This window comes from Chelonia mydas, chromosome 2 (assembly GCF_015237465.2).
Source record: "Chelonia mydas isolate rCheMyd1 chromosome 2, rCheMyd1.pri.v2, whole genome shotgun sequence".
In the NCBI taxonomy this organism is placed as follows: Eukaryota; Metazoa; Chordata; order Testudines; family Cheloniidae; genus Chelonia; species Chelonia mydas.
The window spans coordinates 21715773-21732068 of record NC_057850.1 but is presented as its reverse complement, the minus strand read 5'-3'; the positions used below and the strand labels follow the sequence as shown (position 1 = coordinate 21732068).

The window sequence follows — 16296 nt, the reverse complement described above, 5'->3', positions numbered from 1 at the left end:
CCCCCAGCCAGTTTAGCCTTGTTAGCAGGCATCAATTAAAACAACAAATCCATTACTATAAAAACTATTTAAGCTTGTGATTTCATCCTACAACACTCCACTGCATTAGAAAAGTATTATAAAAGTGGAGGCCTGCCAAGCTGACAAAGGAAGGCAATTCTAAGTCCTTTCCAGCAGAGAGACACTTAAAAGGCAAATAGCATTTTAGGCCTGATCCTGCAATGGGCTCCATGTGGGCTGACCCCCTCCAGCTGCCTGGGTCCAATCACAGGACTGGGTCTTTATAGCTGATCTATACAGAAGCTGTTCAGTCCATTGAAGTGCCCTCATACGAAGGAGCCTCCCTAGCATCTATTTAAGCATCCTATAAGTCTTTCAAACACAGTGTTATCTCTTGGCAGGCCTGAAAAAAGGGTACTACAGTAACTTGAAAACGGTTGACTATAGTCTATTAATAGACAAAAGGCCTGGCTTCTCAGAAGGGCTGGCTGCACATGTCTCCAGCTGAAGGAAATGGAACTTCAGGGACTCAATTTCTCTAAAACTCAGGCCCCTAAATATGCAGCCTAATGGAGGTGGGGTGAATGAACTGTATAAATGTTGATATTGGTTATTCTTAATCCCTATAAACTACCCCATCCTATGGTCAGAGGAATGTTCAGTGAGTGAGATGGCTGCCAACCTGTGGAATTGTGTCACTTCCACTGAGATGTCACAGAGCAGAGGCAGTTCTCCCAAGGTGAATTCACCGTGGCGCAGAGGGCCCATGTGATAGCTGTTGCCAACTTGCTATTACCCTCATAGAGCATAAGACAAGATACTGGAGACTTTTTCTGTAACAGTAAACACTTTACTTAACTCGCTGCTCAGAACCATACAGACAGGGCTCTGGACAGCTCCGGCTGAATTTAAGCCCAGCGTACAGATCGATGTTGCTGGCTTGCCTGCCTGGCTCCAATTCCTGCAGCAATGTGCTTGTGCTGATAACTCTGTGTGCAGAAAATAAGGATGAAAAAAAGACTCACTACATAATCATTCTCCCCATACAACACTATAGGTAACTTTTGGCTCCTACTGAAAAGTTCCTGCTCTCATTACAGCCCACACTGAGCGCTTAAGTGGAAATCAGTGGTGCTTGGGCCTTGCCTGGGTCCTCTGCACAGCATTTCACCATAGCGTAACAGAGGGAGAACTTGCTACATCAGTGAGTAATATGACCTGTATTTATGTAATAAAACACTGTGGTAAAATGCAGCTGACACAGGAACCTAACTGTATTGTCTATGCTGATCTCACTTTAAAATTCCTGCCAGGCCATGGATGTGCAGAAACTCGCTGCAGCCCCAAACGGAGAACCCTTGGAATACCTTTGTGGAAGACTAAGTACTGCTCCAGTGTTACAATCAGCTTCCTCCTTCTACTCCTCAAAGACTTTTCTGGAGGCTGCTGTAAATTAAGAGTTTAATTCCTTACAATCTATTGAAAGGTATGCCCAGGAGGGACATTTCACATCACTCATCTCTACTCTGTTCAGCTGTACTGCTTAAAGAAGGCCAGGCAGCCAAACAGTGTAAAGTGTTCAACTGCAAACCATCTTCATTAACTAGCCAAGTGAGAGCACCTGGCCAGCCTGTACAGTATGAAACCTTGAGACCCACGGACGTCATGTCTCTTTTAGTTTGTATTTATATCATGATTTTGTAATGTGTTGAGAGTCTATTCAAGGACTCCTAGATATACACTCCCCTTTGCTTATGCAGCACACAGGGGAATTGAATGGGACGAATCCATGGGATGGAGAAAAGGGGGGAATTACTCAGAGGGAAAGGTGCTTCCTCCTCTGCATAAATCACCTCCCCTAACACTTAGCTCCCTTTCTCCCACAGAAGAGGCCGAGACGGAACCTGATCTGCACAGATCAGAAGCACGTAGCCGGGGAGAAGTGAGGGAATAGTTACTCTGAGGCACGTTCCCCTCAGACGCAGCAATTTCTATTTCTTTGGCATTTCTGTGGGATACCATCTGGAACTGGTGTGGCATGAGGTAGTGCGGCAGCATGATGGTAGAGAGCAAGAGAGGCCTACAGGCAGGATATGGCCAGGCAGAAGGTCAGGTATTTCCAAGGCTGTTTCTCCTGTATGTGGTTCCTGGCCTCTGCAGCTATACTGAGTCACTCCCATCTGCTGCACCTTGGAGTGATGCATAGAAATAAAATAACAAGGAGTCTGGATGCACCTTAAAGACTAACAGATTTAGTTGGGCATAAGATTTTGTGGGTAAAAAAACTACTTCTTCAGATGCATGGAGTGAAAATTGCAGATGCAGGCATTATATACTGACACATGAAGAGTTACCTCACCAGTGGAGAACCAGTGCTGACAGGGCCAATTCAATCCGGGTGGATATGGTCCACTCCCAATAATTGATGAGTAGGTGTCAATTCCAGGAGAGGCAAAGCTGCTTTTGTAATGAGCCAGCCACTCCCAGTCCCTAGTCAAGCCCAAATTAATGGTGTTAAATTTGCAAATGAATTTTAGTTCTGAGGTTTCTCTTTGAAGTCTGTTTCGGAAGTTTTTTTGTTCAAGTATAGCTACTTTTAAATCTGTTATAGAATGTCCAGGAAGATTGAAGTGTTCTCCTACTGGCTTTTGTATGTTACCATTCCTGATGTCCGATTTGTGTCCATTTATTCTTTTAAGTAGGGACTGTCCAGTTTGGCCAATGTACATGGCAGAGGGGCATTACTGGCATATGATGGCATATATAACATTAGTAGACGTGCAGGTGAATGAGCCCCTGATGGTGTGGCTGATGTGGTTGGGTCCTCTGATGGTGTCGCTAGAGTACATACGGGGACAGAGTAGGCAATGAGGTTTGCTACAGCAACTGGTTCCTGGGTTAGTGTTTCTGTGGTGTTGTGTGTAGTTGCTGGTGAGTATTTGCTTCAGGTTGGGGGGCTGTCTGTAAGCGAGGACTGGCCTGTCTCCCAAGGTCTGTGAGAGTGAGGGATCATTTTCCAGGACAGGTTGTAGATCACTGATAATGTGCTGGAGAGGTTTTAGTTGGAGGCTGCACATGATGGCCAGTGGTGTTCTGTTATTTTCCTTGTTGGGCCTTTCCTGTAGTAGGTGATTTCTGGGTACCCGTCTCGCTCTGTCAATCTGTTTCCTCACTTCCCTACTTGACCGAGCGAGACGGGTACCGAGAAATCACCTTCTACAGGACAGGCCCAACAAGGAAAATAACAGAACACCACTGGCCATCACGTACAGCCCCCAGCTTAAATAAACCTGTTAGTCTTTTGGTGCCACCAGACTCCTTGTTGTTTTTGTGGCTACAGACTAACACAGCTACCCCCTGATACCTGACAGAAATAAAATAGATTAGTTCTTCCTGTTCAGGGCTTTTATAGTGTGCCTGGGTGGCTCTGGCCCTGGATTCTCTGTTAGAAGGGATGCTCATTCTGTGAATCCAGACTCACTAAATTGTTTAAAAAACATTGCCCTTAAATATCATCCCTACATTTGCATTTAACATAATACAGCATTCTCTGGTTGCATTAAAATTCCTATGGTCTCGTAACAGTCCAGTATCTAGGGCAACTCTTCACCTCTTAGTCACGCTGTGTGAAATTCACCTTTGTGCAGGCCAGCCAAGTGCTGATGCACCATTTAATTTCCACTTAAACCTTCCAAAAATGGCTTAAGTGGATGCATAGGTCTTGTGCTGAGCTTCTGCACGGGGTGAATTTCACACCCACTGAGTCGGACCTTATTTATGCCCATAGCAAATATTGGTGTAAGTAGATACTACTCAATATGAGCCCAGGATACAGAATCAAGCCCTTAACTGTTAACAGATCTTGCAAAGTTTCTTGTGTTATCTGGGTAAGTGTTTCAAACATTTAGGGCAGGAAAGCCTTTTATCATCATTAATCAGCTGTAAAATGGGGGAAATGAGGCTTACCCACTTTTATAAAGCACTCTGAGGTCCTTGGATAAAAGGCTTTTTATTAGAACCAAATATCATTGCTACAAGTTGGCCTTTCTTCTCTGGGCACCTTTTTACCAAATGAGCAGTAACACCTACAGTTGACCCAGGGGGATGAGTTAATTGATTTTCAGTTTTAACTCTGACTCCTCTGGATGGATACAGGTTCTGGTGACGTACCTGTCTTGTGTGTCCAGCTCTATACACGTTGGTGGCATTTTCAGTTTGGGACGTGTGCTTGTAACAAGGTGGCTTGAGAGCCAGGGGCTAAACCAGCCCTGATTACAGCATGGGCCTCACCTCAGAGGAGTCAGGGGATTCCTGTATAAAAGGAGATAGGGTTAAGTGCTGAGAGGGCAGGCCTGGGAGGGACCCTGGCTAAAACAAGGGAGAAAGTGAGAAAAGCTTTCCAGACAGGGATAGACCCTGAATAACCAGCAAAAAGACTGAGAGCCCCAGAGAAGGTGGAAGTCTAGTGGGCAGTTGTGATCCTGGAAGGGGTGGACTAAAAATCTGAGACCCAGTTGAGTTATCTGGCAGAGAAACCACCAGGGGTCACTATCCCAGCAAGAATGGTAAAATGCCATGCCTGGTCATGAGGGGGTGCATAGCGGTGAGTAGAGGCTCGTACAGTGCTCCTAAGTCATTTGGGTCCAGTGTCTCAAAGGTATTTAGGCACCTAAGTGGATTTTAATAGCTAAATACCTTTGCAGATCTGGGCCTGAGGTGTGTTTGAAAATCCCAGTCTTTATCTGCATCATTCATTTACATTATGTGGTAATCATTTTCCATGTAACGGGAAAGAGAAAATAGCCAATATTCATGAACTCAGACTGCTTCTGCAATTAAGACTGATTTCTAAACAGACTCACCATCAGTTTCCACGTCCTTTGTATGCACTGCAACTTATCCAAAAGTCTCTACTAAAAATGGTAGAAATACAGCCAAGCAGAAAAGATCTGTGGAAAATTCAATGTACACTGCACACTCACCTGGAGCCCTTAGGGGTGGCATAGCCAAGGAAGAATGGTTATTTTAAAAAACAAACAAATATCTACTTCTTGACCTTACAGGTGATGGGAGAGGTGCAGAGCTCTGGGCCTGAGGGATAAATAATTAAGTCAACCTGAATTAGGAAACTTTTTATTGAGAATGCCTTCAGATCAGTGCTCCCATACCACAGGTTATAAGAAATGCCATTTGACAAAGGAAATAGGACAGGTTGCAGTTTTGTGGCATTGCCAAATCAGAATCAATCATCAACAATGGCCAATGGCATTATTAATGTATTTTCTGTTCATGCCAAGATAACAAGGAAGTTTGGTTTCAGCTATAACTGAAATGGGTTCCTCACAATTCATTTGGAGTCTTGGGAACTGGCTAAATAATGCAGCATTGATGGGGCATCATAAATTCTTTTTGGATAAGGACTGTCTTTTTAATCGGTGTTTGTACAACACCTAGGACAATGGGGTCCCAGTCCATGACCAGGGCTCCTAGCCATAAAGCATGACCAATAAATATATAACTAATAATCCTGCCCTTGCTTCTCTCTGTTCTGTGCATGCAGGTTGTGGAGCAGAGCCATCCTGCCTGTACAGAAACAGGCTGACTCCCTGGGAATGAATGATCAGATGGCACCTTATTGCTGTTGCCAAAAGTAGACTATGCATAGAGGGACCAGAAATGGAGCCCTGGCCCTGCCCTCAAACCAGCAGACCACACACCTTTAAGGTCATAGAACTCCTGTGTGCGTGTTAGCTGGACATTTCTAGCTCCCAAGGGAGAGTTAAGAGGAGTGTACCCTGGACACACTAGGGGTGGAAAACAGGTGGAAAGGGCAAGTCTCCCTGCACCCTCTAGCATACCTGCACGACACAGGACAGGATTCTGCCTTTAGTACCGATATTCCATCATTTACTATTCTACAGAAATTTTACACATGCCACTCCTATAGCCTCTTGGAATGATCTCTAATACAGACTGACAGTGTGGGAGTAGGGCCAGGCAGAAAGTGCAACTAATTTCAATCAAGGCAGCAGAAAAAATAAGAGGAACATTATTCTTAATGAAGTAAGTGGACATGAAGTGTCCAGACAGCAGATGTTGCTGCAGCTGCTAGTTTCTTACAGTAGCTCAAGCATCATCTGCTTACTGTCAAAGCCAGACTGCACTCCATTTTCTAGCCTGCATTTCAGTTGGTGGGAGACTCCAGCCTGCGCTCTTCAATTAGAGTTCTGTCTGTGGAGTCTGATGCTTTAAATGAGTCAAACTGCCAAGACAACTGCACAATCGAAACCAGCATTGCTGAAAAATCAGCTGAAAGATTCACTAACAAACTAGAATTAACATAATCCACTTAAAATCCACAGGGTTGAAAATTATCATGGTTTTATGAGGTGTTTTTCTTAAAAGCGCCTGAAGATGGATCTATGGATTACAAAAGAAGCTCGGCTTACTTTTTTACAGGAAAAAAATGAAAGTTTTTAGGCTACCTGACTGGGCTTCCTCTTGGAAGATATGCTTTAGTCAGACACAGGTTATTGGGCTCACAAGAGGAACATAAGAACGGCCATACTGGGTCACACCAATGGTCCATCTATCCCAGCATCCTGTATTCTGACAGTGGCCCTTGCCAAATGCTTCAGAGGGAATGAACAGAACAGGGCAATTAGCAAGTGATCCATCCCCTGTCATCCAGATCCAGCATCTGACAGTTAGAGGCTTAGGGACACCCAGAGCCTAGGGTTGCATCCCTGACCATTGATGGACCTGTGCTCCATAAACTTATCTAATTTTTTGAAGTCAGTTATCCTTTTGGCCTTCACAACATCCCCTGGCAATGAGTTGACTATATGTTGTGTGAAGAAGTTTGTTTTAAACCTGTTGTTTGTTTTAAACCTGTTGACTATTAATTTCATTGGGGGACCCCTGGTTCTTGGGTTAAATGAAGAGGTAGATAGCACTTCCTGAGTCACTATCTCCACACCAGTCGTGATTTGATAGATCACTATCGTGTCCCCCTTTAGTCGTCACTTTTTTAAGATGAACAGTCCTCCTTTTTTTAATCTCTCCTCATATCCAAGTAGTGCCGTACCCCGACACATTTTTGTTTCTCTTCTCTCTGCTTTTACTAATTCTAATATATCTTTTTTGAGATGGGGCAACCAAAACTACATGCAGTGTTCAAGGTGTGGGCGCACTGTGGGTTTATAGAGTGGAATTATGATATTTTCTGTCTTATTATCTCTCCCTTTCCTAATGGATCCTAACATTCTGTTTGCTTTTTGGACGGCTGCTGCACATTAAGCCGATGCTTTCAGAGAACTATGCACAATGATCCAAGAACTCTTTCTTGAGTGGTAACAGCTAAATTAGACTCCATCATTTTGTATGTATATTTGAGATTGTTTTCCAATGTGCATTACTTTGCATTTATCAACATTGGATTTCAGCTGCCGTTTTGTTGCCCTGTCACCTAGTTTTGTGAGAGTCCTTTGTAACTTGTCGCAATCTGCTTTGGACTTAACGATCTTGAGCAATTTTGTATTGTCTGCAAACTTTGCCCCCTCACTGTTTACCCCTTTTATCCCATCATTTATGGTCTCAGCACAGGCGCCAACTCTGTGGGTGCTCTTGGGCTGGAGCACCCACAGAAAAAAAATAGGGGGTACTCAGCACCCACCGGCAGCCAACCCCCCGATCAGCTCCCCCCCTCAGCGCCTCCCACCCGCCAGCAGATCCCACTGATCAGCTTCTCCTGCTTCTCCTCCCCCAGCAACTCCCACCTGCCAGTGATTAGCTGTTCAGCAGCGGACAGGAGGCACTGGGGAGCGGTGGAGGAGCGGGGGCAGGAAGAGGCGAAGCAAGGGGTGGACGCACTCGGGAGAGGGGGCAGAATGGGGCAGGAAGAGGCAGGGTGGAGGTGGAGCGGGGGTGGGAAGAGGTGGGGCAGGGCCTTGGGAGAAGGGGTGGAGTGGGGGCAGGGCCTGGGGTCGAGTGGGGGGTGGGGGTTGAGCACCCCTGGGGAAATGAGAAACTCGGCGCCTCTGGGTCCAGTATGGATCCGTGGGGCACTCCAGTATTTATCTCTCTCCACTGTGAAAACTGACCATTTGTTCCTACCCTTTGTTTCCTATCTTTTAACCAGTTACCATGAGAGGACTTTCCCTCTTATCCCATAACAGCTTACTTTGCTTAAAAGCCTTTGTTGAGGGACCTTGTCAAAAGCTTTCTGAAAGTACTTGGCAGAAATTCTCTGGCCTGCATTATACAGAACTAGGTGATCTGACAGTCCCTTCTGAGCCTAAAAATTTATGAAGGCTAAAAACAAGAAGGCAAATAAAAAACTCAGGCTTTATTCCTTTTAAAATCTCAGGATTATTAAAACCACTTGTGATTGTCGGGGTCCTGGCACACAACTTTTGAATGCTTGGGGATGGCAATTCTGAAATTCACATTTCTGTCTGAAAGTCTTTTACCCACTATTCTTACATGTAACAGCTGAAATTACTGAATTTATGAGATTAAAGAAAAAATTCCCTGGGCTGGATCCTCCACTGGTGGAAATCAGCGTAGCTCCATCAAAGTCAGTGGAACTACAGTGATTACAGTAGCTGAGGATCTGGCCCTTGGCCTTTTCAGTTTGTTGATTTAGGGTGAAATGCACTCTGGCGAAGGGGGCTAGCACAAAGCTTAGACAGCATTTAGGTCCCCATTTAGGTCTTATGGGCTCAGTTTTACTCTTTCACAATAGTCATACCCCCCTCGTTTTTATGTTGATATTCCCCAGAGCAAATGGGGAGAGTAAACCATTTTAAACATTAGGAAATGTGCTTGCAAAACCACAGCTATTTGCAGGGGGACACAAGGGCAGGGCTAGTACCAGCTTCTACTTTTATATTTAAAAAAAAAATTAAGAAATTTCAGGTTGAGAATCATTTGAAATTTCATCAGTTGTACCTACAGTTCATCTGGGGAAGGACATTTTGCAGGTGAAGTAAACAAGAAGCTCAAATAAAGATGTTATTGTTATTCTGGGGGTTGCCCGGGATCAGGCCCTGTTTGATATTTACATAGAGAAATAATATAAATCAACCAGCATCTGAGATAAGTGGGGACTGTGATGAACTGGGGCAACCTCTGTACAACTTACAAATTCTACTGCCGCATGTACACACCAGACAGATACAAGGGAAATACTTATGGTTAACGACTGTACTTAGACCTCACAAAGGTATGCTAAAAAGTAGTTTAAGCCTTGGAAATCCAATTTAGTTGGTCCTCTGAAGGGAGGGGGAAAAGCCAGATAGGAGCAATGGAAACTTACTAGGAGTAGAACAAACAAGGCCAGGTGACCAGGAGGGGCTTAAAGAGTCACAAAGGAATAGAGGGGGCCAGACAAGAAGAAGCATGGAGGAGGAAACAGCAAGGTCACAGCACTGGGGTAAGGGCTCCATGACGGAGATAGAGATCAGCTAGCATGCAACAGCCTCTATGAGGAGTAGACATTCTGCCTTCCTGGACTCAGATGGTTTCCCAAAGGCTCACAAGGGAAGGGTGCGCTAGAAAGCAAGGGACATTTGCAGTTTCAGATGTTCATTCCTTTGGATGATCTGGACTCTCCTGTGTACTATGTTATTCAGTCTAAAAGAGCACAAAGGGTTCACACTCTGAGCCAAGTGTCTTTCTGTGCATTGACCACTTCACAACTGCTGCGTGCGCCTGAAAGAGGTAAACTGTAAACCAGAAGTTTCACACCTTTGGAGTGGAGCTCTGGGAGAGGGGTGAGTGTAAGGCACGGGCGTATCTCAGGAGTCAGGACTGGGCCTGGGGCCCAGGGCAGGTGGGCTAGAGAGCCTCATTTCCGAGAAGGGGTGGTAGCAGCCTGAGAATCAGTGCCCAGGAAATGTGCCAGAGAGACCAAGGGAAGAACCAGTGATGGCGCTTGCTGAGGCTCTAGAAGCTTGACATACCTGTGACGGGGTGTACAAACCTCTCACTGGACGGCAAAGGGTTAACAAGCAGTTCTGGGCTCAGGAGGCTCTGCCCTTGCTGAGCATGCTCCAGTTGGAGGTGGGGTTTAAAAGGGAGCCAGCCAGCTCAGTTGGAAGGTGGCCAGACAGGGAGAAGGGCTTGCTCTGAGAGCTCTGGAGGAGGATGTAGCCAGTTCCAGACTGGGAGAAGGAATGTCAGTGAGCGGCAGTCCTTGCAGGCTGAAGCCAGGTAGGCAACCCTTGAAATAGTGCTTACAGGGCCAAAATGCAGCAATGCAGAAGGAGAGAGAGAGAGATAGGCAGAGACCCAGGGAGGCAGACTTAAGGTGCCCCAGGGTGCAAGATGCTGGACAGGCCCCAGAGGGCCCTGGGTCAGAACCTGGTGGAGCAAGAGGGCCTGGGTTCCCCAACCCCTTCTACTGCAACCACTAGGGGACTCCAACCACTAGGGGTGGGTGCTGGGAACTGCAATCACTAGGCAGTGTATGGCAGATCCATTCACAATACCCCTGAGGATCCAGAGTACAGGCGTGGATTCCCCTTGCAGAAGTCTCAGGTGGTGGCCAGGAAGGGGCAGTTGCTAGGATCTGTGACAGGGACAAATTATGTCTTGATTTTATTAGTCCCCTTCAGAGACACCAAGACTGGAGAACTGAAAGAACAGGGAGGTTAAGTGACTTGCCCAAGGTCATGCAGGAAGTTTGTGGCAGAGGTGAGAATTTAACCCTGATTGAGTCCCAATCCAGTGCTATAAACTCAGGACCATCCCTGCTCACAAAATTAATCTATTACAAACAGGCTAATGATGTGCAAAGTTACTATCCAGAATATAGGATCAGATCTACAGAAAATTCTTTCCTGGGTATCTGGCTGGTGAATCTTGCCCACATGCTCAGGGTTTAGGTAATTGCTATATTTGGGGTTGGGAAGGAATTTTCCTCCAGGGCAAATTGGAAGAGGCCCTGGAGGTTTTTTGCCTTCCTCTGTAGCATGGGGCACAGGTCACTTGCTTGAGGATTCTGTTCCTTGAAGTCTTTAAATCACGATTTGAGGACTTCAATAGCTCAGACATAGGTGAGAGGTTTTTCTCAGGAGTGGGTGGGAGAGATTCGGTGGCCTGCCTTGTGCAGGAGATCAGACTAGACTATCATAATGGTCCCTTCTGACCTTAATATCTATGAATCTTGAGCTGATATAAATTGGCCTAGCTCCTTTGGATAACAGGATAGAATGCCTGGTGCTCCTACATCAGCTGAGGAGCTCAATGTTTCTCAATGGCCAGTCCCTGAGATCTCCCTGACACCGGTTAGGAAGGCAGCAAGCAGTTCCCTGGCATCAAAGGCTGAGAAACACTCAGTAGCTTATTGTGTGTGTATATAGTGCATTTCACAGCAGTACTTTCCCAACAACTTTGTTCTCTTTTGTTTGTCGGTATTACCAGCTGTTTCTTACTATCACAACAGTCTTAAATGCTGGGTGTAAAAATTCTTCTTAATACTGCAAGAAAAGGAGTACTTGTGGCACCTTAGAGACTAACCAATTTATTTGAGCATAAGCTTTCGTGAGCTACAGCTCACTTCATCGGATGCATACTGTGGAAAATACAGAAGCTGTTTGTTTTTATACACACAAGTCATGAAAAAATGGGTGTTTATCACTACAAAAGGTTCTCTCTCCCCCCACCCCACTCTCCTGCTGGTAATAGCTTATGTAAAGCGATCACTCTCCTTACAATGTGTATGATGATCAAGGTGGGCCATTTCCAGCAGAAATCCAGGGTTTAACAAGAACATCTGGGGGGGGGGGGGGTTAGGAAAACAAGGGGAAATAGGTTACCTTGCATAATGACTTAGCCACTCCCAGTCTCTATTAAAGCCTAAGTTAATTGTATCCAATTTGCAAATGAATTCCAATTCAGCAGTCTCTCGCTGGAGTCTGGATTTGAAGTTTTTCTGTTGTAATATCGCAACTTTCATGTCTGTAATCGCGTGACCAGAGAGATTGAAGTGTTCTCCGACTGGTTTTTGAATGTTATAATTCTTGACATCTGATTTGTGTCCATTTATTCTTTTACGTAGAGACTGTCCAGTTTGACCAATGTACATGGCAGAGGGGCATTGCTGGCACATGATGGCATATATCACATTGGTAGATGTGCAGGTGAACAAGCCTCTGATAGTGTGGCTGATGTTATTAGGCCCTGTGATGGTGTCCCCTGAATAGATATGTGGGCACAGTTGGCAATAGGCTTTGTTGCAAGGATAGGTTCCTGGGTTAGTGGTTCTGTTGTGTGGTATATGGCTGCTGGTGAGTATTTGCTTCAGATTGGGGGGCTGTCTGTAGGCAAGGACTAGCCTGTCTCCCAAGATTTGAAGGAGTGTCCTTGAAAACTTTTTTATCCTGATCACAGAGGGAATGGAAAAGTAGTATTAGATCACCAGGCACCCAGGTTTCCTGTCCTTAATCCTCAGGCAGTACTTCAATGGGAATTATGCTTCATTAAAAACTGCTGGGTCTGACCTCATGCTCATCTCCCTCCAAAATCAAGATACAGTCCCCAGTAACAGATGACGCAGATAATAAACTGATGGGCTAATAAATAGTAATTCACATAAAAATATAGTCTGCTCCTCTGAGCTCTCCGATTATATCTTCCAATCTTGAATGTAATGGAATACAGGATCTGAACTCTTTAATGGGCAGCACTGCCCATTACAGTTGCATCTTAAATATTTCAGTCCAATTCAGCAGGCTGTCTAGTCAAGGTAGACCCAAAGTGCAGTGACACAGAGAATGAATTACTGCTCATTGAGAAGAAGGTACTTGATCTTTTGACAGCTGATCTGCAGAAAAATGAATATAAGACCTTTTTTTTTTTTGTACAGCATTTTCTAGGTAGCATGGAGAATTCTCCTTGGAATGAAAACGTGCTATATCTGATCACACCTCAAATAGAGGGTAGATTTTAGACTTGAATTGAAAAACTCTCAGCGGTATTTGCCCATGGCACAGATGCTCAAAGGTATTTAGGTGCGTAACTTCAATTGAAATCCCCTTTGAGAATCTGGGCCTATAGGTTTATTATCCTAGAGTACTGCCAAACCCAAACATTCCAAAATCATTATTATTTTTTTAAAAAAAACTACATTGTAGGTTCTTTTCCTTTGCCTGTTGGTGTTTGAGCCTTTAGGGCTCATTTTTAAGCTTTATTCTGCAAATAAGTGCTAGCAACTTGCACTTTTTTTAAGAAGAAAAGGAGTACTTGTGGCACCTTAGAGACTAACCAATTTATTTGAGCATGAGCTTTCGTGATGAGCTGTAGCTCACGAAAGCTCATGCTCAAATAAATTGGTTAGTCTCTAAGGTGCCACAAGTACTCCTTTTCTTTTTGCGAATACAGAGTAACACGGCTGTTACTCTGAAACTTTTCTAAGGAAAGCCAAGATTCTCACAATCATTTGACTCAGGAGCTAGGGCTTTAAAAATAGCACTGATATTGTGAGAAGTGGCAATGCCACCCTTACTTTCCAAGTAAACACTAAAACAAAATTATCCAAATATGTGTGATTATAGCCATGTAATATACAGCCTCCCCTTTGCTCAGGGCTACTTCTAACATTCTAAATCTCGGAGCATTTTAACAGCCTCTCAAGAAGGATCGCTGTTCCTGCAGGTAAGGCACCAGACTTGACTCCAGGAGGTCTGAGTTCAGCACCTGGGTTCTGACACAGACTTCCTGTGTGATCATGGATAAGTCACTTAATGCCTCAGTTTACAATCTCTAAAATGGGGGTGATAATGCTGCCTTTGTCTATCTTGTCTGTTCAGATTGTAAGCTCTTTGGAGCATGGACAGCTTTACTATTTATTACGTGTTTGGACAGCCCCTAGCATGATGGGGGTCCAGATCTGGATGGGGCTGCTAGTGTTGTAATAGCCATCTGTTTAATAACAATTGACATGGAAATGGTTTCCCCCCAATTTCAAAGTGTGGAATACCAGTTTCCTCAATGCCACCCTGTGCATTTTACCCAAATTACATTAGTCTAAGGCCCAGGCCTGACAAATTCAATCATGGACCAGTGACATATTTAAGGTTGGATATCTCTCAAACTATCAAGGGTAGAAGTAAGTGTTTTACCCCCTTGGGGACCTGGACATCGCCATGTCCTGTAGAATATGGAATTTGTGTCTATCCCTGAAAGGTCCTGAATTTCCAGACCTTTAAATTGTAGCATTATCCTTTACAGAATACATTAAAATCAATATTTGAATATATTGCTTTAGTCAAACAAGATATTGGGCTCAGGGGTATCTGGCAGAAATGTAAGGGCCTGTAATGTACAGGCGATCAGACTAGACAATCTAATGGGCCATTCTGGTCTTAAACTCTATGAATCTATGAAAAAAGGTAATTTTGAGAGGCTTCTAAAATGTATTAGGCTATGTCAACACTACATCTTATGCCACCAAAACTGATGTCGTTCAGGAGGGTGAATAAACCAACCCTCCTGAGCAACATAAGTTAGGGCCTGCGTAAGCACTTGGGTGCACAGCACTATGGCGGTTGGTGAGTTTTTCTCCCCAACATAGCATCTGCCGCATGCAAAGGTGGCTTTATTATGCTGATGGGAGAGCTCTCGGTACAGCTGCACCACTGCAGTGCTGTACGTGTAGACGTGGCCTGAGTTATAATTTCTCTCCCTCCAAACCCTGTACAATTGCGGTACAGGTACTAAGACAGCCAGCTCTCTACAGGCAATAGAATACAAAAAATAGTACTAATCATGACATTTTAAAAGAAAAAAAAATTTCTGTATATACACCGACCCTTTGAAGTTAAGCTCTTAAATGCATCAAGAAGCAGTATTTTCAAAAGCACCCACAGGAATAGGGCTCTGATTCTGCAATGTACACATGCTTAACCTTAAGCATGTGAATAGACCAGGGGTTCTCAAACTTCATTGCACCGTGACCCCCTTCTGACAACAAAAATTGCTACGTGACCCCAGGAGGAGGGACCAAAGCCTGAGCCCCCCTTCCTTGGGGCTGGGGGAGCCAAAGCCTGAGCCCCACTGCCCTTGGAGGGACCAAAGCTGAAGCCCAAGTGCTTCAGCCCCAGGCAGGGGGCCTGGAACCTGAGCCCCACCACCCAGGGCTTTTCATATGTCAAATCATATAACTTTATTGTGGGTGATCAAGAAACTCTGTTCTACTCCGCTGACAAATACTATTTTTTTTTCTTCAGGCTACAATTCTGGTACAGTTGCCACGGTGATGTGATGTACAAAAACCAATCCGCTCCGAATCCTTTAGTCATGGTAGATACTGGGCTTCTTAGACTCCAGAAGTCTTGACTATCCAGCAGTGGGGTAAATAACTCTTTTATGCTCTGTTTATTTACTCACAAACATTGATTTGCAATATCTGTGCAAACAGATGCTGTTAGACAACCATATGTGTATTCATATAGCTAAACATATTCACACAATTGACAAGACAACAATATTGTCATGACCTGAAGACCTTCTGGTGGCCAGAGGGGAATCAGGCGAATAGTTTTTAGAAACAAGATTGTTAACTTTGCATCAGATCTTGTTTATGGATTTGTGACACTGAAAATACTGTGAAATGTTTCTCTGCAAAAAGATGCATCTCTGACTACATTTTGAATATTCGGAGCTGCTACCGGCCTACCTTTTGGAAAAAAATACTGTCTTTTCAAGGATGAATTACGTGCAAAGCTTAAATAGACTGCATTACCCAGCTAAGACCAGACTTAATAAAACTGATTCTATTATCCATCTGTCTTGAGAGAGTTGATAGGTTGGCTGATTCTTAAATGTTTACTGGTTTTAAATTATTTAGGTATCTTACAAAAAGAAAAGGAGGACTTGTGGCACCTTAGACTAACAAATTTATTTGAGCATAAACTTTCATGAGCTACAGTTCACTTCATCAGATGCTTTGGACTCCAGAAAGTGACCCATCCTACTGCACCAAGGTTTTTTACGTGTGTTTGCATCCCATTTTCAAAAGTGACTTATGCACATAGAAACCGAAGTCTCATTGAAAGTCAACTGATTTTTAATTCAGGTCTACTAATTCCCAGTCCAGGGCCCTAGCCATTGGACGCTGCTGCTTATAAATCAGTAAGAGCTGTTTTTCTGATAATGTCAGACATCCTCACAGACCTGGTCAGCTCCCCCTGCTGGACACTCAACAGGCTGCTGTGTTTGGATCCCAGTACGGGATGCTGGGCGATTCTGAGCAGCATCCGGGAACTGGCTTTGGCCTCTCAGGCTCACTCC

General features: G+C 44.5%; 2 long non-coding RNA genes across 2 annotated transcripts; one reads left to right on the top strand and one right to left on the bottom strand.

Moving 5' to 3' along the window:
- Positions 1 to 933: 933 nt before the first annotated feature.
- On the bottom strand, positions 934 to 10034 carry LOC122464216. Its single transcript, XR_006288155.1, has 3 exons — positions 9966 to 10034; positions 4171 to 4311; positions 934 to 989 (listed from the first exon to the last, which is right to left on the bottom strand). It is a non-coding gene; the product is annotated as an uncharacterized LOC122464216 (long non-coding RNA).
- A 70-nt stretch (positions 10035 to 10104) lies between these two features.
- On the top strand, positions 10105 to 15787 carry LOC122464215. The gene is made up of 2 exons (XR_006288154.1): positions 10105 to 10215; positions 15234 to 15787. It is a non-coding gene; the product is annotated as an uncharacterized LOC122464215 (long non-coding RNA).
- Positions 15788 to 16296: the final 509 nt, after the last annotated feature.